The sequence below is a fragment of the Vulpes vulpes genome, chromosome 13 (assembly GCF_048418805.1).
Source record: "Vulpes vulpes isolate BD-2025 chromosome 13, VulVul3, whole genome shotgun sequence".
Classification (NCBI taxonomy): Eukaryota; Metazoa; Chordata; class Mammalia; order Carnivora; family Canidae; genus Vulpes; species Vulpes vulpes.
The window spans coordinates 97,244,752-97,271,850 of record NC_132792.1 but is presented as its reverse complement, the minus strand read 5'-3'; positions in this window follow the sequence as shown (position 1 = coordinate 97,271,850).

The following is a 27,099-nucleotide window of genomic DNA, read 5'->3' as shown; positions in this document are numbered from 1 at the left end:
TCTTGGTCTGGACTGTTCATTCAACCATCTGGTGTGTCAGACGAATCTCAAGTTCAATGTATCTACAATGAAAATCTAAGCATTTAGAATGCTTAAGGAAAAATTTTTTTTCCTTCCTATCATTCCCTAGTCATTCACAGTCTTGAATTCATCTCCTAAACTACCTAAATGATCTCCTAAACATTTTGTTTCTCCAAATGCATTGCTTCTGCTCTGTTACTATTGTTGATCCTGGTCAAACCTCTGCTATCCTTTCCTTACTGTGGCAAAGCCATAACCCGGAGCTCCTATCAAGCTTTCCTTCACCATCTGCCTGCAGAACACTTGTCCTGGAATGAAGCTCTGGCCATCTCCCTCCACTTTTCTGCTCAACACCTACCAGTGTCTTATCTTCAGAGGTAAGCCATGTTCCTTAGCATGCCACACAGAGCCATTGCTATCTCTCTTACTTGTTCTCAAAAAAAAAAAAAAAATGCATTTATTCCCCTTTCCCACCACACACCTGAAGTCATACTGTTTGTACTATTTCCTCTGCCTAGGTATCTTCCCTAATCTCATCACGTAACTCACCTCAAAAAAAAATTTCCTCATTTCCTCTTATTACAAAGACAATACATTTTAATTATGAAATTTAGATAAATGAAATGAAGAACATAAAAATCTTCTATTTTATTATTACCCAGAGATGAGCAATACTGACATTTTTCTATAATTAAATGTAGCTTTTATAAAAGTGGGAACATGCTCTACCTATTACTTTATAACTTGATTGTTTTTACTTAATCATAAATCATGAATAACTTCCTATGTCATTTAATATTATGTTTCAGGATTACATTGTGGTGGCTACATAGAAGTCTATTGTGTGGCAGTACTACAATTTATTTAATTGATCCCCCATTGTTGGATTGTACATTATCCCCAATTTTACATAGTTATAAACTTTACTGTGATGAATAGCCTTATTGATAAAATTGTTTGAACATGAATTTTAATGTCCTTTATATAAATTCCTGAAAGTGTGTTTGCTGAACCAAGAGATATACACTTTAAGGCTTTTGATGCGTCGACTTTTTTTTTCAGTAAATCTGTACCAATAATTTTATGATCCTTCCCATTTCATGGATAAAGTAGAGATCTTGTTTTATTTTGTGTTTCTTTTTAGTGAGAGCAAACATGTCCATATATTTGATAATTGTTTGTATCTCTTCTTTTGAAATTTCCTTTAATGTTCTATTTTTCTGTTGGAATGTTTAACTCTTTAAAGGCAATCTGAAAAATTTTTATAGCATAAGCATGACTGTGTGATGAAAAAAATTTGCCAGATTGTTTGCCTCCCATTTTTATTTGAGGTGTTTTTGAATGCTATTAGCTGTGTATCACAATCACCAGACTCAGTTAACAAATTGTCTGGGCTTGAATCTGAATTCCAACACTTATAAGCTGTGTAACCATGAACAAGTTATTTAACACCTTAGTACCTCAGTTTTCTAATTAATAAAATGGAAGTAATAATAGTACCTACCTTAAAGGATAGCTGTGAGGATTAAATGAGATAATATATAGATAGTGTCTAAAACAATGTTTGGCACACATATTAAGTGCTCATGATAGCTGAGTTACATAAAAAATGGTTCCACTTATTAAAGGGTTAGTACCAAAAATATATAAAGAACTTATGAAACTCAACACCCCCAAAACGAATAACCTGATTTAAAAATGGGTAGACGACATGAACAGAGGTGTTTCTAAAGAAGACATCCAGATGGCTAACAGACATATGAAAAGATATACAACATCACCCATCATCAGGGAGATGCACATCAAAATCACAATGAGATATCACTTCACACCTATCAAAATGGCTAAAATCAATCATACAAGAAACAACAGGTGTTGGTGAGGATGTGGAGAAAAAAGAACCCTTATGCACTGTTGGTGAGAATGCAAACTGGTGCAGCCACTGTGGAAAGCAGTATGGAGGTTCCTCAAATGCACCCCTATGTCTATAGCAGCATTATTCATAATAGTCAAATTATGAAAGTAGTCCAACTGTCCATTGATCAATAAAGAAGATATAGTATATATAATGGAGTTTCTTATGGACTCAGCCATAAGAAAGAAAGAAATTTTGTCATTTGCAATGACATGGATGGAGCTAGAGAGTATAATGTTAAGCAAAATAAGCCACTCAGAAAAAAAAAACAAATACCATATGATTCCACACATGTGTGGAATTTAAGAAATAAATGAGCAAAGGGAAAAAGAGACAGAGACAAACCAAGAGACAGACGTTTGACTGTAAAGAGCAATCTGATGATTATCAGAGGGAGGTTGGTGGAAGATGGGTTAAATAGGTGATGGGGATTCAGGATTGCACTTGTGATGAACTCTAGGTATTGTATGGAATTGTTGAGTCACTATATTGTACACCTGAAACTAATATAACACTGTGTGTTAACAAATTGGAATTAAAATAATAACTTTAAAACAAACAAATGAAGGAAACAACAATGGCTCTACTCAGGAGTCGTCCCTTCAGGAAGCCATTTGTGAATTCCCAATTGAGTAACATGCTACTCATCTGTCCTTCTAGAGTATTTGTCTTAATGCTGATAATTTTATAATTATATATTTATATGCCAATCTTCCTCGATGGGTTGGAAATTAATATGGTGATCAGGGATTATGCCTTATTTATTATTATATTCTCAATGCCCATGATATGCCTTCTTCTGGTGCATGCTCACAAAATATCTGTGAATCAAATGATAGCTCTTCAGAATCACTCTAATGGCACATAGTTGACTTATTATTATGTGTGTACTTAATTAGTTCTCCAACTGGATCATACATTTCTTGGGAGCAAACATTCATACTGTTTTCTTTAAAGACTAAGTTCTGATCCCAAAGTGTATTAGGTATTCAATAATGGAGTATCACAAGAAAAAGATTGAGAGAAAGGAAGGGAGAGAAAAGAAAAGAAAAGAAAGAAAGAAAAGAAAGAAAGAAAGAAAGAAAGAAAGAGAAAGAAAGAAAAAGAAAGAAAGAAAGAAAGAAAGAAAGAAAGAAAGAAAGAAAGAGAAAGAAAGGGAAAGAGGGAGGAAGAAAGAAAGAAAGAAGAAGAAAGAAAGAAAGAAAGAAAGAAAGAAAGAAAGAAGAAAGAAAGAAAGAAAGAAAGAAAGAAAGAAAGAAAGAAAGAAACAGATAAGAGGAAGGGTAGCTTTCACCTAAGTACAAATAATATGCAAGTCCTTGAGATTTTGTCTTGGAAGATTATGCCTCTGGTTACTGAGTCTGGTCTAACCAAATCAATGGCCAATTCCATGAGCCATGTAGGACACAAGAGCCAGAAATACCAATCTAGTAAACTGTGAACATCCACTCAAGTCTGTGTCATTTTAGTCAACTACACTGTTCTCAAGGTACGTGCCACGTGCTTGCACAGATACCTTCTTCCTTCCTTGTGTTATGCTTTCCACCGGCACCCTTGAGTCTGAGGTCTAGGAATAGTTTATATACAAGCTTGGTTGAAAGGCCCGTGGTTACAGTGATGCAGAGAATTTATTATACTCTGAGTCTCAGGCTTATTCCTGGCCTAAGTCAAAAAAGGTGTCAGTCCAAACATATGTGTTTCTTCTGTTGAAAATATCAAGTCTATATTCAAAATGGTTTCACAGTTGTGACAGCCAAATTGATTGAAAATTCTTTTATCTTAAGTGATGACATTTTCTTACTCTTTGACTATCCTGGTAGCCAAAGTTTGTACATATGATGGCTGCTCATGGTTATTCCTTTAACCCATTTGTTTATTTGCTTATTTAGCTAGTCATTCAACAAGTATGTACTTCAGTCTGTGAGAGGCACTTGGGATACAAAGTTGAATGGGAAAGGACATCCCCACCCTCAGGTTCTTAGGACAACTGTGGCAGATTGACAAGTAAATCATGTTTAGAATGTGCTTTTGTGAGTGTTTTGATAGAGTTATGTTATACGTATTCTTGGAACACACAGGAAATGTGCATGAGATATTCAGACCTGTGAAGGGGAGGTCATAGAAAGTTTCATGTAGGAGATGAGGCTGGGCTGAATTTGGAGGAAATACTCATGAATGAATGAGTATTTACTGGCATAAGTAAAAAAGCATACAATCCATCTAGGCATGGAGTTCATTTGTCGGTAGTGGACAAGACAAGGTTTCTAAAAACATGGAACTAATTGTTAAACCATCAAAAGGAGAACACAGACAAATGAACTGGGATGACATAATAAAGAGTGACAGGAAGCATGGAAGACCAGATCACTAATGGTCAGTGTGTGAGCTATTTCAACCCCAAGCCAAATACTGAGCAACATGTATGCACAAGGCACTTATCACCTGAGAGCCTGGTTGGGGGTGGTAACTATGGGAATGGGAAGGAGGGAATGGAAGCAACCAGGACTGGGAAGGAAGACTCAGCATGTAAAGGTAGCCGAAATGAGGAGCAAATGGGAGAATACCAATACTTCAAATAGGAATAGGAAAGCAGGGGGGAGACACACTGATTTGAAGGAGAAGATATTAAGTGCCAGAAAGAAGCAGAACTCGATACATAATTTCATCAGCCAATGTCAAATGAATGCACGGATAGATGGGTGGGTGGACAGATGGATGGCCAGCTGGATGATATGGGGAAGTCGAGGTATTCAGCAACCCCACCCTACCTTGGCCTATTGGAAAGCGACACATGCAAAATTTGTATTTATTTCCTGACATTTTTATCTCTCACTAAATTATCAGTTCCTTAAAGGAAGTAATTATGTCCTTCCCCTGGAACCTGGCACCATGCCTGACCACAGGCTGTATAAACGTCTAGTTGTTGATTGTATACTCTGGCTTCCATTACACTGAATCACACCACTTGACTGCCTTCTTATGCCCACCGACTATGACTGTCCATTGGCCATGCCCTTGAAGCATTCACTTTTTACCCATGATCCCCTACTTATTCTTTTTTCCTTCTCTGACAAGTTTTAGGGCATACCCGCTGACTTAGTCTCCCAGGCATAGGGACTGACTGTCAAACCCAAGCACCTGGATTCACCACACAGCCTACATTCAGGGTGGAAGGAACTCATTTAGAAACTGTCAATACCTTCGGTCTGAAGTGCACAAATTATTAGGTCAGAATGAACATCAGGCTTATTGGAGATTGTAGCAGCCCCTCATAATTGGGCCAAATTGTGGGGTTTTTTTTCAGCTAGCTTTTATCATAGTGACTCCTGTTAGTGCTGCTATAGTTAAGGATCTGTCAGTTTTTCCATTATAAGACCCAGTTTCAGAGGCTTATAACTGCCACGGAAATTCACTGCTGCCTGAGACCTTGACACATTAGAGTGCTTGCGGCCTTTGGGTATATTTTGAAAATAAGAATAAAATAAAAATGACGGGGTTATTTCATTGAGATATGTGGCCTCAGCTTGCTAGCCTATGAGGGTTCTGTAACAAGCCAACTTTCACCAGGCGGTGGACAGTGAGCTGACATGATAGATAGTAACATTTAAACATTTTCCTCATTGTCATCACGCTCCATCTTGTCAGTAATCTCCTTGTTAAAGAGCACTCGTTGACATGATGAACAATAATGGCCCCGTCGCCGTCATCACTGCCCATCACAGAGTAACCCACGTTTCAGAAGTTCCTATACATCGTACATAAATTGACTGTATAAAAGGTTGCAGAAATGTTTTTGATAGAGCAAAGGTCCCATCAGCTGCTCCCCTCCGCAATCAATTCTGTAGTTGGCTATAACATCTGTAGGTGTCATATTGCTGTCGTTTGGGGGGACTTGAGTTCATACGGGCAGTAATGAAGTAACTATTTTCTTTGAAGTTCTTTGCTTGCGATGATGACACGCTGCCAGTGGCTGACATGAGGTACTTTGGTTAGTGCCTTGTGTTCCAGACTCGAGGTGTTCCCATAGGAGAGGGTAACAGCAAAAATAATTAGCCTACCTTCCAACCCAAAACCTCAACCTTAACCTGAAATCAACATTGATAGACAATTAGAATAAGGTGTGAAGAGATGGGCACCTGAGTAAAACTCGACCCCTAAGAGTTGGAACTGTGGTCAACAGCCACCTGACTTGACTTTGAATCTTTTTGTGGTCTTAAGCATGTCACCTACTGAGAAGTTGCTCTAAGGAGAGTAGTTAGAACATGGGTACTGACGTCAGATGCTAGGACTTAGAAATTTCTAATCAACCATCCACAAACTGTGACTACGGGCAAGCTGCTGAGCTGCTGAAGGTTTCTGGTCCCCTTTCCTCATGTGTAAAGTTGGAATAATAATAATACCTCTCTCACAGAATCGATACAAGGATTAATTAGGCAAATATATGTCAAGGGCTTACAGCATCAGTCCCAATCTCTTTGATATTGTTCCTCATCAGTAAACACATTGGAGCCTGCCTATCTTAATATATATATAAAATGTTTCTACATTTGTTGATTAAATTTCGTGCCACTAAACTATTATACACATTTTAAGCATACACAAAAAAATGGAAATCTTAAATGACTGAAATAAATAATATTTAAAAAACGCTTTCATTCTGTTTCATTAGGAATACAGAACACACTTTTGCACTCAGAGAAATTTATTACTAAAATAACATTTTATATTATTACATTGAACTAATATTTTTATGAGAGCAATGTGATTAAAATGCTTCATTTTTCTAAAAATCTTGCTTTCACACAGCGTTGTAAGTAATTTGCAGGTCTGTTTCTACTTTGTTCTAGTGACCATCACAGCTTTATATATATTTCACTAAGATATAGATATCCAAATGAAAGATATAAATTTCTGGCTAGTATGTATTAAAATTTGCAAACTGTACATCAATTATGGAAAAGCTTATTGAAATTCAGTTAGGAAATGTCTATCTTTTCTGGTTTCAGTAAGTTATTTTTGAAAATAATCAGAAATCATTATGTTTTACTGAACAGGTTAAAAAACTGTGAATCTTTTCATTTGAAAGATTTATAAATGGATAAGAAGGGCAGCCCCGGTGGCTTAGTGGTTTGGCACCGCCTTCGGCCCAGGGCATGATCCTGGAGACCCAGGATCAAGTCCCACGTCGGGCTCCCTGCATGGAGCCTGCTTCTCTCTCTGCCTGTGTCTCTGCCTCTCTCTCTCTCTCTCTCTCTCTCTCTCTCATGAATAAATAAATAAAGTCTTTAAAAATATATATAAATGGATAAGAATATTTTGTTTCTGGGTTTGTTTCTAGACTGAAAAACTTTGGTCAGTAACAGGTAACATTTTTAGCAAAACAAAAATTGTAATGGTGAAAACACTTCTAAAATCCTTTTTAAAAACACTCTTTCCATACCAGAGATTTTTTTTGCAAAACACCTATTTTCTCTCATTGTTTGGTCACATTTATCTGCAAGGTGCCGATAGAGTGTGCTGATTTGAAAATAAAAAATAAAATCTAGATAGCATATTATTGACAACCACATTTTATCACAGAAAAAAACTAGCAAATTTGACATATATATCTTTGTTTAAAAAATGTGTAATTCATTGTTAAGCTGAATAACTCTTATGACACCTTTCCAGGAGATAACGTGAGAACCTCTCTCTGCGTGATCCCAAACATTTCAGTCACATATATGTCCTGACAATGTATAAGATGTCTACTCATTAAAGAATGCGGCCTGTAAATCCACTTGGTTCATGGAAGTTATAAGTCACAATAAACTAGAAAATGATGGGGTTACTTCCAAGAATCCCTGCATGTTGTGGAATCTCATCCTCCTTCAGAAGCCCTTAAACTAACATACAGAGAGAAAGAGGGTGTTGGTGTAAATCCATGTATTAAATACCAGTCATGCTAAGATTTCTCTTTGTCATGATAAAAACAAATATAAATAAAAGTTCAATGCTTTCTGCCCATATCTCAATGGATAGTCTTGCAGATCCCTGGGATACAGACAGCCCACTTTGGGGGCTCTGGACTCTGCAGGGTGCTGAGACAGAGTGATTAGTCAACAGTTGTCAGTGACCTCTATTATCTTTCTAATATATCCCAATCTTTATCCTTAAGAAGTGTTCTTAATCCTTCTGAGGTGGTTTCACAATCCAAGTATCTCATGGAAGGTGCCTACTCTCCCTTCAAGCAAAGCTCATGCCTGTGACTTTGCACACGTCTTTCAGAAGGTCTACACCTGAGCCAAAGAAGGACTTAGGACCTAATAAACTTGGTAAAACACGTGCAAGATTCAACCACTTGGGGGTTTTAGTATTGCTGGATATTAAACCCCTTGTAGAATTGTTTGTCAGAAGCCTCCCATCCTCCCTATTATATATTTATCTAGATAGACTCATGAGTCTAAATGAAGGGATTCCCACCTTCTCCTCCTGCTCCTGTCTGTTCCTGCACGGAAACAGAGGGACAGACACCACTGTCACTTTGTATTCACTGGAGGGAAGCATTAGCTAGGTAATGTTTATTTTGAAAAAAATGATGGTCTTCCTGCTTGTTGGCGGAAGTGTCATCAGGTTTTCCTAGCCTAACAGACATCAACTGACCAGGTTTTGCTTAATTAACTTAAATGTGAAGTTTAAGTTTACTCTTTGAGTAAAGGAGCACAAGTATATACATACATACATATATATATAAATTATACACATACATTATATATATTTTATAACACATAATATAATATGTATGCATATGATATATATGATATGATTATATATATGTATATCTGTGATATGTATACAGTTTTGGATGAAAACTTTTTCATGCAATATTGAAATAAAAACACAGTAAGAATTTTAAGTAGCAAAGTAAAGTTTCAGAGGCTATCAAAAAGATGACATCTGAAAAATCTTCCTAAATCTTGAAAGTCTTTTTTTTTTTTTATTTGCCTCATTGTTTCTCTAGAATAATTTCTTGCTCAGGGTGCCTGGGTGGTTCAGTCAGCTAAGTGTCTGACTCCTGATTTCGGTTCAGGTCATGAGCTCAGGGTTGTGGAATCAAGCCCCACATCTGGCTATTGGCTCAGCGTGGAGCCTGTTTGTCCCTCTCCCTCTGCTCCTCCACCAGCTCATGTGTTCTCTCTCTGTCTCTCAAGTAAATAAATAAAATCTCTCTTTTTTTTTTAAAGAATAATTTCTTGCTCAATGGCACTTACTTTAAAATAGGGATGGGTATCATAATTAGGTTTTACTGTTTCCTGGGGCCAGTGTGTGTGTGTGTGTGTGTATGTGTTTGTGTATGTGTGTGTGTGTACACGTGTATGCATGCACTGGTTGCTGAAAAAGATGTTAGTTTTTCTATGTCTACAAAATCGTAAAATGCCTCTTGTATTCCCACCTTGTAATGTCCCCTGACCTTTCTGCTTCTTATATAGAATGCCAGATATAGGTCATCAAAAGACTCCCTAAAAAAGAAATTAATGATCATTTTCCAATGCGTCTCAACACCAAATCCCAATGCTACACTGTGCATTTTTTAATGGAAGGGCATGCGAGCCCGTCTTATATCAATACATGTGTAAGAGGGTTAATTGGTTTTTAAATACTGTTGCTTTCCTCTTTACCTTTCCAAACGCAGGATTCCTGTCCATCAGACAATCATCTTTTGGGGGGTAGATTGTAACATTTACTGGAGGAATGTAAAGGTAAAAGTACAGGCAGTATTTTGCTTTTGAAATTCAAAGTAAGTCAGAGGAAAGCCTCACAAGTCAGGCTGTTGTCTTGAGAGCAGATTTTCTAAATTCCCTTATCTCCCAGTGTCAGGTGAGCCTACTCTGTGGCTCTACAGTAGTAAGAAAATAGAATGTAGGAAAAGTCAAAGTAAAAGCCCACCGTTTTTCCAGCTCAGGGCATTGTAGAAAGCGGGGGATGGCAGGGAAAGAGGCGGGAGTAAGGGCTCAGCCTCCTCAACACGATATCTTCCCCATGAACATAAGAGTTGTAGGGTGAGCTCATCTTTGCAACCCCGCTCTCAGCGGAATGAGATGTCACTGCCACCAACTGTGGAGCTGTGGAAGCTGATGGACGTGTGCCGATGCCTCTTGCAATCATAAGCATTCAGAAAATGCTTCCGCAGCCATAGTAATTACTGATTTTGGAGATGGAGGATTGATTTGGAGGTAGAAAAACTGAGACTCTCATTATTACATAACTGCAACCAAAGTTATGTCGATTTTGATTCTGTTGATAAAGACTGACTCACGGAGGGATCTTTTGCTGGATATCCAAAGGCTCGAGTTTAAGTTCTACTTACATTTTGGAGTCATTGTGGAAGCTGGGATTGGTAAAATGAGCTGGTAAAAAGTCCAGTAGCACTTCCTCCCTCTCGCATTGATGATTTTAGCGATGATTGAAGTCACATCTGAGCGTGTGTCATGGACTGCCACGCGAGAGAGTGAGGTTGGACCACACAGTTGAGGGCAAGGAGCTAAAGAGAGCCAAAAACAGGAGTGACTGGACAGCCATTGAGTCTGGTCCCCATGCCTTCTGTCACCGTCACTATTAAGATTCTGAAGCCCTTAACGTTTTAGCATTAATTATTCATCAGAATTAGACATAGCCATGGAGTCCTTTTAATGAGCTTTAATGGCAAATAGCCAAAACATCAGGCCTCTCCCCTTGCATGTTACCTGAGGGGATTCTCTCCAGATCCTTCCTGTCCTCATCTGTAATAAAAATACTATTAACCCTTACTGCCCCTAGCAGGGCTGGTCAGTGGCCTGTGGATACCATAAATGCTTCCTGAAGAGCTGAAGTGGGGGTAAAGTCGAGATCATAAGAAACTGGAGAGATGCGAAAGGAGGAATCAGGCTTGCAGAGAGTGCTGGCTCTCTGGTCAGAGGCGGAGCTGTTTCCATCTGTTCTTGGTTAGGAAGGAACATCATGAAATGAAAGACTGTATGTGAAGCCCCGGAAACACAGCAAAGGTGATGTTGCATTAGGGTTTCCTCCCTAAAACTCTCAAGAGGCAAAATTTCCCTCGTAAAGACCTCTGTTGTCTAATATTTCTGTGTATAACTCAGCACAGAATTTTCAGGAACACATGAACTAATGCAGCCTCTAAATGCTTCCTAAATGAATAAAAATAAAATAGAGGTGCCTTTGTGGTAAGCTATAGAATTCCATCAGTAATTAATATATGTTCCACTTTTTTACGGCCCCACCATCCCTCCACCAGATTCCAGGCTATCAATTATCATTGAAAACACATGGACAGGATGTATCTACTCTATTCATCCTTTGTCTCGGTCCCTCCCTAGTAAAAATGTAGAAGGTGGCAAAGTACATTAACTTCTGTGGGCTTGTCAGGACTCTTTATAGTACATTTCCTACAAAGCACTATTCGGTCCCCCAAAGTTTAAATGAATCTGAATGCTTCTCCAAATACTCAGATTACTCTCTGAAAATGACTTAGGCTCCTGAGGGAAGTAGAGAGCCCATCTGATGGTATTTGGCCCAACTGAGTAATAGGAAGAGCTTAACAGAAACAGATACCGGGGTGGGAGGCCGAAGGTTCTGGAAGCTCTCTTTGCTCTCTTGGTTTGACTGTAACACTGGCAGAGAATAAGTTGCCAGAAGTTGCTGCTATAACTCTGTGGACAGAAATGAGGGAGATAACAATTTTAAAATGACTCTTGCTTTCCCGGGGCCAGCATAGCAGGCACAAATATAAGTTTGAGGGCTAGGCGGAGTGCTAAAGAGATAGACACTCTTCCAGTTGCCAGATGTCTGGCTATATAACTTTTTGGCACTTTATGCAACATGGAGGCAGATCTATGGATTGGATCTATAAACACTACAGTTACCATCTGACAACTGTTCAGTGGCCTCCATCCAGTTTCTAGTGGACAGGTGTTTGAATTACAAAAAAAACAAAAAACAAAAAAAAAACAAAAAAACAAAAAAAAACACCCTCACAATTGGAGCTACTAATTGATATGCTCGTTGGAAGGCCCAGAAACAAGGCCAAGAATTGAACAGGCATGAAGGCAGAAATGCTTCCCCTTCCTGGTGGTCCCTCTTGTCTAACTTGGAGGCATTTGGGAGGAGTTTTGCCTGGCTGCGGTGGTGGTCTGTGATTAGATGGCACCGGTTCCCCTGCTTTGCATTTGAGGCATTTCCTGAGCCCTTGATTAACTTTTAAAAATATTAAAGATTGCAGGGCTCTGTTCACAGTTTCTGTGATGCCTGAATTTATTTGCAAACTTGACAATCATATGCAATTTAGGTGTTGTTTGCAGTTCTGAATAGAGACTTAATGGATCATTGTTGATGTTTCTCTAAGAATGTGGGCAGGAAAGGCAGACTAGACTCACCAGGTTCTGGGTGTTCCTGAGGACATCCATGCTGCCCCGTACCCCCGGACACAGGATGCTGGGCTTCACGGGCCCTAGGCAGGATCACCGGGAAAGCCTGAATGAGCCATACATTTCCTGGTGTATGAGCACATTTGAATTTCTAAGACTCTGTGTTTGCCCTGAGAAGAGGTTCTGAGTAAATTGGGGGGTGATTTATTTCATCCCAGAATCTGTGCTCCATCTACTAATAGTAAATGAAGAACAAAGAATCCTCCCCATTCTTTGAAATATGGGCCCTTTATTAAAAAAAGAAAAAAAAAGAAAAAGAAATATGGGCCCTAAAACAGCAAGTCTATTTTTAGTTATTTAATAAATTTCTTCCTTCACAAGTTTCTAATTTCGTGTGCCTCTGAATCACAGTCAATAATGTATCTAATGCTGATAATAGCCCTGGCATAAAACACTTTTCACTTTGGTGGGGTTCCTATGAGGTCCAACTATTTCGAAGGTGGTATTAACGGTGACAAATGAGAGAGAAAGCTTTTCCTGTTAACTCCTTTCTTTTCTTCTGATAAGAGTGAAGCTGTTTTTGTAGTGAAGTTTACATGAAGAGCTGTGTTGATTCAGATACTTTGGCTCTGGGAGCAGATACAATGTTAAATGTAGGATAGTCTAAAAAAATGGAGTAAGTCATCCTCAGCTCTCCACAAATGCAAAAACTTGGCACATAGCGCTTTTATGTATGTATGCATGTATGTATGTATTTTGGAAACTAGTAATATAAATTTCTGATAACGATATTTGCTCTGAAGAGAAATTGCATCAGAGGGACACCTGAATGGCTCAGCAGTTAAGCTATGCTTTCAGCTCAGGGCGAGACCCTGGAGTTCAGGGATCGAGTCCCACATCGTCCTCCCTGAGGGGAGCCTGCTTCTCCCTCTGCCTGTGTCTCTGCTTCTCTCTCTTTGTGTCTCTCATGAATTAATAAATAAAATCTTAAAAAAAAAAAAAAGAAATTGCATCAGAGAACTATGTCTGAGTGATGTGGTAACATTTTTAAGTGCCTGCGTGTCACTTCACCTAAAAATATTTTAGCATATATCTCTGAAAAATGGATTCATTTTTAAAAACACACACAAAACTGAAAATTAACAATTAGCCCCTAATATTACTAATTTTCACTCAGTGCTCGCATTGCCCCAACTATGTTGTAAAATTTTTTTCTTATATTTTGCTTCTTTGAGTTGGGGTCCAAATAAGGCCCACATGTTGGAATTGCTTGTCTCTTCTAAGTCTATACATTCTTTTTCTATCTTTCCCTCTTCCTTCTTAATGGCTTTTGTTGTTGCAGAAAGAAGGATCTTGCCTAAAGAGTTGCCTACAGTCTAGATTTTGCTCATGTCATTTAATGTGAATTTCTTGTACGTTGGTAGTTAGACCTGAGGCTTGGTCGGATACAAATTTGACTTCTGTTGGCAATGGGTGGTGCTGTATACCTCCATTAAATGGGCCATGATATCTGGTGGTCTTTCTTGGTGCTGTTAGCAACCACCAATGACATCCACCTAGCACCATTAAGATCTACTTCATTCACTTCATCATGGGCTGCAAAATGGTGCTATCGTGCTATCCTACTATATCATTGCTTCTTCATTGAGTTGATAGAAGATTTCCGTAAAGAGGAACTTCCTCTGATCAACTACCAGGGTATGCTGAAGTACAGCTCATGCAGAACAGACAGAATTCCCTGCTTGGTTCTTTCCCTTTCTTTCCCAGTTTTCAAAATAAGGAGCTCATTCCCTAGAATCCTACAAAGATAGTCAATGAGCTTTTTCCTAATTATCATTACATAATCATGGACTTAAACATATTCAATCAATTTCCTTATTACCTTTACTGCTGATCATATTGTCCCATCTTTGGCCAATGATCACCTCTTCAAATGGGCTTCATAGTGTTCTTAATACCTCCCTATCATCTTTGATAGCTGCCTTCGATAGGAGGATAGCATCCTTTTGTACATTTCCTACCCAGACTTGGGATCAGCCATTTCTCCCTAAAGTCCTGATTCCTTTAGTGATTGAAAGGTTTTTAGAGACTCTGATGTTAGGCACTAGAGTTGCTCTTTGTTCTAGGTTCATTATTAGTTTCTGTTCTTTCAGTGGACAAAACTAGGATACATAATTTTTTTTCTATTACATTTTCTATTATGCACTTTTCATAATAGAAAATTCGAAATAGGGAAGCCTGGGTGGCTCAGCGGTTTAGCACTGCCTTCGGCCCAGGGCATGATCCTGGGGACCCGGGATTAAGTCCCACATCGGGATTTGCATGGAGCCTACTTCTCCCTCTGCCTGTGTCTCTGCCTTGTGTGTGTGTGTGTGTGTGTGTCTCATGAATAAATAAATAAAATCTTTAAAAATAAATAAATAAATAAATAAATAAATAAATAAATAAATAATAATAAAAATTTAAAAAGAAAATTCAAAATAACACAAGCAAAGAAAATAATATAATGAACCTCTTACCGATATCTCCCCCAGTTTCAATAGTTATCAACTCTCACACACAAACATATGCATACAATACACACACCTATGTGTACACACTCAAATCCATATAGATACAAATACTTGTACATAAGATACATCACGTCAAACTAATACTATAATACTCCAATTCAACCATGGGACCATATGATTTTTGCTTTACCTGAAAATTACAATTGTCAGCTACTTAATCCCAACAGTCTCAGGATAGCAAAACCAGCATTACCACCAACACTTTTCTCTGTGTTGGTGGGGGAGGCAGTTCTTCTGTCCTTAGGGTGTATCCCAATGAAGATAAACAATTAACTACACTTAAACATCACCTGGTTACTTCTGTGTATGTTTATGCCATCAACTGGATATACATTTATCTAGGTTCACTTGTTTCATTTTTCTTTCACTTTTTTGTTTTTTCTTTCAAATTTTATTTTGTTATATAAAATATTTACATGATTCCAAAATCAAGTCCATAAGATACATTCAAAGAACCCTATTACCATCTCTAGGCTTTTTCCATGCCATTCACTCTCTCTCCATAGATAACTAATTTATTTTGTGATTTAAGGTTATAGTGTTTAAAGAGAATATATAGGAAGACAGACAGGCAAGCATTCTTATCTGCCTTTCGTAGGGAAAAGATGGTGAACTCTACCTACTTCTCTTTACCCTGTGTTTTTCACTCAACATCACATCATGGAGGTAACTCCGTGGTGGGATTTGAATATATACTTCTATTCCTTTTTACACCTGCATAATCCTTCATTGAGTAGATGTTCCATAGTTCATAGTTCAAACAATCCCCTGTAACTGCATTTGAATTGCTCCCAGGTTTTGTTCTTACTAACAACACTGCAATTGCTAGCTTTGTGACTATATTTTAATATTTTTGCCAATATATCTTTAAGATAGATTCCTGGAAGTAAGATTGCTGGGTCAAAGGACAAAGGCATATAAAATTTTCGTAGATATTTCCAAATTCCCCTCCACAGGAGTTATACCATTTTTCATTCCTTTTAGCAATATATGAGCATGCTTGTTTCCCCACAGCCTTGTCTAACTGCTGGACTTTTGCCAATCTGATAGGAAAGAAATAGCATCTCAATGTAGTTTTATTGTGCATTTATTTTATCATTAGTAAAATTGAGTCCATTTTCCCACGTTTAAGAGCCACTTGTGTTTCATTTTCTGTATACTGTTTGCTCATATCTCTAGCACACTTTACGGTTGCTGCCTTTTTTGCTCTATTTTTAGAAGCTCTTTGTAAATTAGAGATATTGATAGAAATAATATTTTATCTGTAAATAAGTGCAAAATATGTTTTAAAGATTTTATTTATTGGGATCCTTGGGTTGCGCAGCGGTTTGGCGCCTGCCTTTGGCCCAGGGCACGATCCTGGAGACACAGGATCGAATCCCACATCAGGCTCCCGGTGCATGGAGCCTGCTTCTCCCTCTGCCTGTGTCTCTGCCTCTCTCTCTCTCTCTCTCTATGACTATCATAAGTAAATAAAAATTTTAAAAAAAGATTTTATTTATTCATGAGAGACACACAGAGAGAGAGGCAGAGACACAGGCAGAGGGAGAAGCAGACTCCATCTATGCAGCGAGTCCTATGTGGGACTTGATTCCGCGACCCCGGGAACACGCCCTGGGCCGAAAGCAGGTGCTAAACCGCTGAGCCACTCCGGCGTCCCTGCAAAATATTTTTTAATGTCATTTGCCTTTCCCTCAATATATTATGTGTCTATGTATTCATGTGCAAATATTTTATTTTATATATCCAAATACACCATTTTTTCCCCTTATTGGTTCTAGATTATGAATCTCAGGAAGGCTTTCTTTACTCCCAGGTTATAACGGAGTTCACTTGTGTTTTCTTTTTGTGCTCTGTGATTTGATTACTTGGCATTTAAATCTCTATTCATTTGGAATGTATCCTGGCATATGCTGTGAGGAATGGATCTAATTTCATCTTTTTCCATATGGCTATCCAGTTATCCCATTATTGCTTCTTAAATAGTCCACCTTTTCCCCTATGATTTGAAATGCTATCCTTATTATACTAAATTATATGTACTTACCATATTTATTTGCTATAAATTTCACATGTGAGTGGATTTGTTACCAGATTTTTCCATCTTGTCCCATTGCCATTGCCAATATCAAAATGGTTTAATTATGGAGGTCTTACTCTACATATTAATATCTGATATGCCTAACTCCCTCCTCATATTCTTTTTTTTTTTTTCATGGTATTCCTGGTTATTCTTGCCTGTTTGTTCTATCAAGTGGACTTTATCTATACTGAGAAAAAGATTGATGGTGTTCTCTTCATTAATAATTTAAATTTATTTATTAGGGAGAACTGACAATTTTATGATGTTGGGTCTTCTTATTCAAGTACATGATATGTCTTTTCATTTGCTTAAATTTTTTTGTCTCTTTTGGAAGTGTAATATAATTTTATGATATGGATTTTGGACATTTCTTGCTAGTTTTTCACCTAGGTTATTTATTTTCATTTTTCCCATTGTAAATGGGCTATTCTCTTTCATCATGCTTTTTGTTCGTGTATATATCTACATATCTATATCTATATAGGCTATTGGCTTTTTATGATAAATGTATGACCTACTGAAGTTATCATTTTATAACCTAAGTCCTTGTATTGTTTGTAGTAGTGTTTCATTGATTCTTTTCCATTTTTATTACAATATATAATCTATTATTTGCAACCAAAGATAATTTTACCTCTTTTTCTTTATTTTTCTAAAAGATTTTACTTATTTATTTGACAAAGAGAAAGCACAAGTAGGGGGAGCAAGAGACGGAGAAGCAGATTCACTGCTGAGCAGGGAGCCCAATGCAGGACTCCATCCCAGGACCCTAGGATCATGACCTGAGCCAAAGGCAGACACTTAACCAAATGAGCCACCCAGGTACCCTACCTCTTTCTTTTTCAACTCTTATGCTTCCTATCGGTTTGTCTTGTCCAATTGCAGTGGCTAATCCCTCCAACACAAAAACATTTACTCTTTGGCCCTAAGCAGAAGAACCTTGCTGACACCTATTGTGAATTATATAATTTCTTGAACAAAAAAATCAAAGAGTTTATTCATAAGTGCATTTTATTCTTAAATATCCCTTTCCATCATTTGTTTCCTGAATATAAAGTTCAGTTCTTATTTGCCTTCTTCCTCTCGTGCCCATAACTAGTGTGTCAACTGCTTGAGGACTGAAATCTCTTCTCACTCACCTTTTTTATCTTCCCAGAAGCATGCCCACATGAAGAGTTCGAATATGTTGGATTAAACTGACTTGGATTTTCATAAACCTATTCTGTTGAATATATTATAGAGGTTTTTTTTTTTCTGTATCCACAGAAATTTCTCATTTTTCCTTTTTCTCACTCACCATTTGTTATTGCTTTCCCTGGAGTAGAAAGAAACTCTCCTGTTGACCTCACATGAAACTCATCCCTTGTGCTGCCACTGCCACCTCTTATTGATTAAGTGCTTATGTCTCTAACGCCTTGTACAATCCCCTGCTCCCACCCATTCCTCCTTTCCTCACACTTATAATTATTTTACTCCCACCTGCAGACTCAGTGGCTTTAGAGCCTCCCTTAATCCTTTTTTTTAAAAGGATGTGGGTTATAAATTATAAACACAGAAAAATGTAAATATAAAATGAATATCTTCTTCATTTTTAATTACGGAGAGATACAGTTTTATAATAAATGATTTTCTAGGTCAAAGGAAAAGTATATATATTTTGTGTGCTTGAACACTATAAAAATTACTAATAACATTTCAAGTGTATTAATATTTAAACAAATTACCCAATGCTTCTTGTTAGAGTACAGGACTCTGCTGTTGTGTCATTCACAGTTTTGTAATTTGGTGAATTTCTTTAATCAGTTATGAATTATAGGAGAATTTAAGTTGCAGTTTGAGGCCAAGGAGTGTTTTCTAGTAGTGACTGTTACTTCAGAAAGCAGGCATGAGCCTGCTTAAGGGTACTTCTTACAGCAGTCAGAGCACCCAAATCACCCTGCATTTCTTCTTTGCAGAAGATACACTTGTGTTCACTGCCTATCCTCTGCCCAGAGAGACCCCCTGACTTCTTGGGCTTTCTCTCAGGAGCTGGGTGGGGCTGGTTTGTGATGCCAACAGCTACAGCCCAATGACTTCCAGCTAAAATCCTGGCTTGATTTAATACATGGTAATGAGCATACTCATCTCCTGAGGCTGTTTGGAGGTTTACTTTGTTTCTTGCTCAAGAACACTGACTAAAAAAAAAAAAAAAAAAGACTAAAAATAAATAAATAGATAGATAGGTAGATAGGTAGATAGATAAAAGAACACTGACTACCAGGGCTGGCTCACAGTGAGTAGTGAGTAAACGTTAGCCCTACTCCCAGCTCAGTCCTCCGCCTCCCAATCTGCCCTGCATGTTGGTGAATTTCCCATCCCTTCTATAAATTCAACAGGATATACTGCTATTTACCCCCAACTAACTACCCCCGACCCCCACCAAAGGCAGAAAAGCCAACTCCTTGGGAAGCCTTTGGCACTGTCAATCAAAGTGTTGCTCACCTGATATTGCTCATGTGAATCTATGAACCATTTGCTGGAGTAATTTGGTGCTGTGCCTTCTGAGAGGCCAAACGACCGAGAGCTAGGGAAGCCTTGGAGATCATCGAATGTAACCCTCTCATTTTTCACACGAGGCCCAGAGAGGCCACATGGATTGCCCAAGGTCACAGAGTTAATTATGGCAGAGCAGGGGCTGCTTTCGAGGTTTCCGCCTTCCCAGTGCAAGGCTATTCCACTACACACCGCTGTCGTTTTACTCCTGATTTAGCAGTTCTCCCTCTGGGTGATAGAAGCCTGGAAGCAAATGTCTAAATGTGGCATATTATCTAAAATTAAATTTGCACAATCGCAGCCCATTCAATTCAAGAAGCTCTGAACTTTAATTCACTTGAGTCATACTTTTGCAGACAGAATTTTGGTCAAAGTGAATTCTTAGTTCTGAAGATAAGCTTAGGATCTAGATGTGGCTTAGGATCTCCTTTTCAAAAGAAACCAGTGAAACAAGCACCACTCTGATACTGGCCAATCAAATTTGAGCGCATCAGTTTCTTCAATGGAAGCTCTTGCCTTTTTGGTAAAAAAACAAGCTAGGCCCACAGTTCCACTGATGGTGGTACAAACATGTATTATACTTTGGGGCTCTGTCATTCTTTGGTGACAGTGTATAGAATATATATTAGTCAGTTACGAAATTTTTGAATTAGATATCGGGTCTTCCTCCAAACCTTACACTGGCTTTTTCAGGAGTGAAGACAGTTAGCTACTGTATTTAAAAATACTTTGATGCTATTATATGACATTTACAAAGAGGTCAGTAGATAATGCTTATTTTTTTATCTTCATATGTTTTTCTTGTGTTCTTTCACTGATTTCAGTTTTGAAATATTTCTTTTCAAAAGATATTTAGGATCTTGGCGGGGGAGGTGGTTCTCTAAAGTACTCTCAAGTCATACCTAGTGTTTTAATTTGGGGATGAATAATTTAAATTGTTTTTAATAAACCAACAAGTGCCTTGTGAAGTTTTAAATGGAAATGAAATAGGCAAAAAGATGTATTTCTCACAATTACTTTAAAAAGTAAGTTGAGGGGGATCCCTGGATGGCTCAGCGGTTTAGCGCTGCCTTCAGCCCAAAGTGTGATCCTGGAGTTCCAGGATTGAGTCCCATGTCGAGCCCCCTGCCTGGAGCCTGCTTCTCCCTCTGCCTGTGTCTCTGCCTCTCTCTCTCTCTCTCTCTCTCTCTCTCTCTCTCATGAATAAATCAGTAAAATCTTAAAAAGAAATTAAATTAAAAAAACAAAAAGAAAGTTGAATCTGACAAATCCAATTTTCCAGGAAGTATTATGAAAATTTGTGGACTAGATTTCATAGATTATGTTTTGAAAAAGAAAATTTAAATTAATATCTTTTATTACATTTTTAAATTTGAAAGAAAAGTAGTAGGGGGGAAGAAAACTCAATAAACAAAAGTAGATTTAAAAAAAAGTTAGCTTCAATAGAGAACAGTGTCTGTATAGTTAGCCTTAAAGAAGTTCTCCTTGGAGAACACAAGGGTTTGCACACATCAAATGTACATAGCAAGCACTGAGAAGATAACCCAGACCCAGATCAAACTTTAATTTTTTTTATTAGAAAAGCAAGAATATAGACCAATTGCAGGAAAATGGACCCAGATGCAGATTCAAGTTAATCTCTGTAACTGGTAACTTCACATTGGTTTAACTGAAGTGCAATTCACTTTAGAGAACACAGTCTCAGCCACTGACAACCACATGGAACAATGTTTAGAGCAGGGCTTGCAAGTGTGTCAAATGTGGTAAGCCAAGTTCCCCTTCCCTGCTCTGGTAGCTTGCTGTGTGTATTCTTGTGGCTGAGCCATGGCTCTTCCCAAGGAAGCAATACCAAAGTCACAAAGAGGGCAGGAATCATAGTTGACACAATGTACAGACACTTATTTTGTAGAGTTCCCAATTATCTCCTGTGCTTAGTTCAAATATCTTATTTGTTTCTTGGACACTATTTGTGCTATCTGGAATTGATCCTACATTTGACCTAAACAGCATCCTTTCAATGGCATCTACAAGCTATTCACATGAAAATGTGGAAGAGTGAGGAAGGCTAGGAAATCTAAGAGAGTCAGAAACTATGACTGAAGACAGTTTGAGTGTGGGACTCACCTGGAGAGACATAGAAAACCAGAGATCATGTTCTTGGCACAAAGAAAAGATGCCCTGAGAAGTGGGGAGAAATCACACAAAGAAAGATAATAGAGCCCTAAAGCCAGCCTGGAGACTGAAGAGTTGCTTTGCCCAGTCTCTTTAAAGGTGCTTGGGGCAAGCAGCTCTGAATGCCACTATAGGGCAGCGACATTGACCCTATCCAGCTTTTAGAACGTGCTCACCTCCTATTTTTGTCACTCCAGCCGAAATGTGTCAATTGGTGTTTCACAGTAGTGTTTCTGCAAGAGCAGTTCAGGGATCACCTGCATTAATAACAACAGAAACAGTTAAAATGAGGATGCCTGAGTCATTTCCACATCTCTTGTATCACAGTGTCCAGAGATGGGCCATAGAATTGGCATTTTAATCAGCTTTCCTAAATATGCATTTAGAGTATGAGAACCATCGGAGCTGTTCATTTGATGTGTCATATGATCGCTCCTCTTTACCAGATCAACTAAGATTTACATAGTAGTTCTATCTTATAAAGTACGTTTACATATATCATCTCACTTTTATCCTCACAACAATCCTATAGGATCCTGATTTTACAAATAGGTGAATCATGGCTCAAAACTTCTAAGTGTTTTTATCAACTGCCCACCTATAAAGAGTGACCCTGGAACACGATACAGGGCCTGTGAATTTCAAATTTGATGCCATTTTCGTTAGAGTTGGCTCACTCCCTCATTCCACTCATCTTGAGATTAGGTAAAGTGTCACCAGGTGAATGTGTATGCTCTGGTCCAGGCCTCGGGGCTGGAGTTTACCATAACTGCAGGCTAAGGATGCAGGAGAAAATAAACAGCCTCAGGAGCACGGGTCTTGAAAGTTCAAACCTATAAACCTTAAAGGGATGGGAAATATGAGTCCTATGAGGCTTACAGTGGTTCTTTGTTCCATCAAAGCAAATTACACAGTGATATCACGAATTGATGCAAATTCAGTCATCTGTCAACCTTTCAGGGGCCGCTACTCAATTACAGGAACTACCTTTTACTTTTTTTTTTTTAATCCTTTTTCTCTTTTGTTTCCGTTGTCCTCCTTTGGGCCACTTTGTGGCTTATTTATACTTCCATCCCTCTGGCGCTAAGAAAAGGGGGGAGAGAGGAAATAAAACTGAGTGAATATTGGTGCCTGTTAGCAGGTTGGTGGAAAAGCAGTTGCAACTATCACTTTATATCAGGTTTCAGAATTATTTGTGTGTTCCAATTACCCATGTTGTCTACATCCCCTATTATCCTAGGTAAGTATTACATTACGGTATCGACACAGCTTCTCAGCAAGTGTATCACTACTTGCTCAGTGCAATTGGCTGCAACAATTCATGACTTTTTTAGACAAACACAGCATGAATGATCTCAAATCAACTCTCAGTTATTCAAGGGTTAATGATCCAATGTGTGAGTTTTACAAGCACTTTGCTTCTTCCCCATCTCCCTCCTGTTCTCTAGCTTTAGGTCATTTGGTTGCTTATTAGCATCTCCACCAGAGAATATATAAGTTAAATTAAACTCAAACTAATCTTTTTCACTATGTTAGTGGCTTTTGATGTAAGCTATAATGAGAGAAGGAGGTCAAACAATGAAATATTTTTTTCTGTGTTTTTTTTTTATTAAATTTCCAATCTTACCCTTTTCCTTCATTAACACAGAAAAACTAGAGTTAGCTTTAGCCCTCTTATGGAATTATGGTATTCAAGTCTCGTCATTGCCAAAAAAGGTTTCATTGAGCTGCTAAGAAAATGGGACAAAAATGCTCCGGTGCTTTGAAAAAGTGTACAATACAAATTTCACTGATAGACCAAAGGGTTGAGAAAAACAACTCTAAATCGTCCAATAACCTGTCCAAGCAATTTAGCGTGGTGTGAAAGTCAGGAATTAGCACCTCAAATGGATGAATTCGAGTTTCATCTTTTCTCCCTTTTTCTGTTCACCCTCTGCCGGAGGTGCTAATGAACAGTGAAGTGGTCAAAAGGTAGGCAGTAGCAGGAAAGAGAAAAAAGCCTGGTGATTACCCTCCAAACATGAAAGATAGCCAAATGTACTTTTCTTTCTCTTTTTTCAGGCTTCCAAGAAACTTCCCTTCCTCTTGGTGTACCTGGGAGCTCTCTGCCTGACTCATCCTCTCACCAGTATGCTGGGGCCACCTAGAGCAAGGGCAACAACCTCTTGCTGTCCCCTGTGTGTCTTTACAGGCCAAAGGCAAGTGCGTAACCCCTTCTGAGGGAGACCTCTGGACCTGAGCGTTCTCAAGTATGTAGAACTTGATGTAGCATCTTATTCAGCCAGGACCCTATATTATGTTGTAGGAATGTATAAATCAGCATGGATTTAGCTGCCAGGCATCAGGAATGTGTTTTCTAGCTGGGGTACTTGGGTGGAAATATCTCCATCTCTCTTTTTTTTTTTTTAAGATTTTATCTATTTATTCATGAGACAGAGAGAGAGAGAGAGAGGCAGAGACACAGGCAGAGGGAGAAGCAGGCTCCATGCAGGGAGCCCGATGTGGGACTCAATCCCCGGAACTCCAGGATCACACCTTGGGCTGAAGACAGCACTAAACCACTGAGCCACCCGAGGATCCTCCCACCTTATTAATAAGAAATTCTACCATTACTTTCAAAAAGATTAAATGAGAGATATGTTAGAAAAATAAAATTATATCACTGCATGACCTATTATTAATTTCAGACTAGCTTGTGTTCACACTTGTCTAGGGGAAAAATATATTTCTGTAAGATGATGAACTTTATTTTCATAAGATTTTAGGGATGTGTGTGTGTGTGTGTGTGTGTGTGTGTAAAATTCTTTCTCCTTCCACCAACAATGTATCTGTTTGCCTCATCTTATTAATCTATCAAATGGGGTAATAATGACTGACAAACTTGAAAGTTCCTTGACCAGTAACATGAACATGATAATACAGAAAGTTTCATGTCTTGGGGATTACTTGAGAGTGAGTAATAATCAAAGCATTCAGCCCAGTATAAGAAAAATAATATTGCATAAACCTCGCACTGCATGCTTTTATTAAATCTAGACTTCATGTCTCTCCATGGCAAGTGGATCCCCAAAGCCCAGGCAGCAAAAAATGTTAGTGCCTCCTCTGAAAATAAAGTTAACAATATCTAACAAACATATGAATTATCCATTGTTAAAGTTTTACAGAACAATTTCATTGTGGTGGCGGGGGGAGTCTGTTTTCCTTAAGATGTGCTATCCATCTACCTCAGGCCCAGAAATTACATCCTAAATAATTAAAATAACAATGCACCTGCACTGAGACTCCAGCAAAACGGTCTTAATAGTGGGGATCTGGACAGTCCATGGAAGGGACGGATGGCAGCCAAGGATAGAATTAACCTTCCTTTCACATAGCAGACTGTTGGGTTTAGAATCATTTTCTTTATGGCTTTTCCTAATGGTCCTGGAGGAAAAAAGTCCACTCCTGTCCCAAAATATTCGTCCGGATACCATGTGAAATAAGATAAGGTGGTGATAAGACTGCCTGACCTCTGTGCTAACTCCTAGCACTTAAAATTCTGTTCTTGTAACAGGAATTCTGATTTACTCTTCACATCACAGATGCAAACGCATCAGATATTAAACGAGTGAGGATTACCCTGATGCCCTGCTTTGCAGGCTTCCTTTGAAGTCTCCAGGGGATATAAGGCATTTAGCTGTTTCCTTTCTTTCCCTCTGGAGGCATCTGGCTAAGTCAGGTGGAGCACATTCCACTCTCCCATTTATTACACGCTCCCTTCCTGCACTGGCTTTTCCCCCTTCCCACTACTCTGTCTTTCTTGGCCTTTGCCAAACATCTTTATTCAGAACCAAATGCTAGGTTGGTTTCTGGAATTTCCATCAGGATAAAGAAGAGAAGGAGCAGACTCATGTCAGGGACACTCCCTGAAAACCTGGAAGTCTCTAATTGCACACGCACACACACACACACGTGGGTGTAGCTGTCGGTGACCACCTCTCACCGCATACTCCTGCTTTATACATCCAATGCTGATAAAGGCCTTATTTAACTTGAGGAGTGCAATTTGTTTAGCTGTCCCCCCAAAATAAGTCACATTTACCTCTCTCCAGAAGACAGGCCACTTGTTTTCCACGGATGTCATAAAGAGGAAAATAGAACTTGGTTAATAGGTAGCAAGATACCTGCTATTCTTGTAAGTTCAGATCATCCACATAACTCTCAAGTGGACCCACCAAGCAGAACCCCAGGCAAATGCATAAACATTCTCTTTAGGATGTTGTTTTCTTTCTGCCAGTCAGCCAACCTGTGATAATGGTGTAAGGAGCATATTTTCTCTGTGGATTGAGGGGAACGACTAGATCCAACGAGGCAAGATCAGATGGCTGAGGGTCAAGTGCTTCCAGGATGGACCTGCCATGATACACATCTGGAGGCTCTCTCTGTTGACTTCTGCAATCTGTGTTCTACTTAGCATCCTACTCCCATTTCCGCCCACCTGTCTGCTTTCTGCCCAAGTCCGCTTCGGTAACCCTGGTGACCAGGAGGGGCTGAGAAGGATGAGAGCTCTCTGCAGAGCCCAGAGCCCAGCGGCAGGTCCTCTTCCTGCGAACAGAAGCAGCAGGAGCTCCATGAGAGCATAGGTGGCTGTTGGGAAATATGATTTTTTTCTCTTCTCTCTATGCAGGATTTTCTTCCTGTTAACATGCTTCTCGAGGGCAAGGAGAAGTTCTGAGGAGGAGTTCCAGTCCCCAGCCCTTGCCGTGAAAAATTACATACATTTTTCTCCACTGATTTATTTATCTCTGATGATTTATTGGGATTATTTTGGCCTCTGTCATAATCTTTTTAGAAAACAAATGCCCAAGATTCAAAAATATCAAAAAGAGCAAAAAGGATATTTAATGAAAAGGACCCTGGCCCCAGTTCCCTTGCCCAGAAACAAGTAAGATTACCAATTGTTTATCCTTCCAGAAATAGTCTTTGTGAGTACATCTCTGTATCTAAGATATTGTGTGTGTGTGTGTGTGTGTCTAAATTTACAAGCCTTTCCTTAGGTCAGGCTGCTGGGGTGGTTGGGGGAGTGGGGAGGCGGAGGGTCCAACCCCTTATTATGGTTTTTAATGTGGCTAGTAGAACAGCCCAGTGGGCAGGGGCTGCGGGCAGATGCCCTGAGCCCACACCCTTATAGGGTAAACACTGTTTTTGTTGTTTTTATTTAAAAAACAAAACAAAACTCTTTGTGTGTGTTTACATATACATTTTTTGAGTAACAAAAGGGAATGCCTGCATATACACTACTCATCTTACTTTTTTCCACATAACAAAATAACTAAGTTCATTTGATATCAGTATATTTAGAAATACCACATATGATGAACACATTGCCATTATGGTTTTTCAAATGACAAGAATAGGAAGGAA